Source organism: Cetorhinus maximus, chromosome 19 (assembly GCF_964194155.1).
Source record: "Cetorhinus maximus chromosome 19, sCetMax3.hap1.1, whole genome shotgun sequence".
Classification (NCBI taxonomy): domain Eukaryota; kingdom Metazoa; phylum Chordata; class Chondrichthyes; order Lamniformes; family Cetorhinidae; genus Cetorhinus; species Cetorhinus maximus.
In genome coordinates, this window is record NC_135897.1 from 92,749,531 (window position 1) to 92,749,854 (window position 324).

The following is a 324-nucleotide window of genomic DNA, read 5'->3' on the forward strand; positions in this document are numbered from 1 at the left end:
CCTTTATCTCCTCCCTCTCACCGTCCAAGGGCCCAAACACTCCTTTCAGGTGAAGCAGCATTTCACTTGCACCTTCTTCTATTTAGTCTACTGCATTTGCTGCTCCCAATGCGGTCTCCTCTACATTTGGGAGACTAAACGCAGACTGGGTGACCGCTTTGCGGAACACCTTCGGTCTGTCCGCAAGCATGACCCAGACCTCCCTGTCGCTTGCCATTTTAACACTCCACCCTGTTCTCTTGCCCACATGTCCGTCCTTGGCCTGCTGCATTGTTCCAGTGAAGCTCAACGCAAACTGGAGGAACAGCACCTCATCTTCCGACT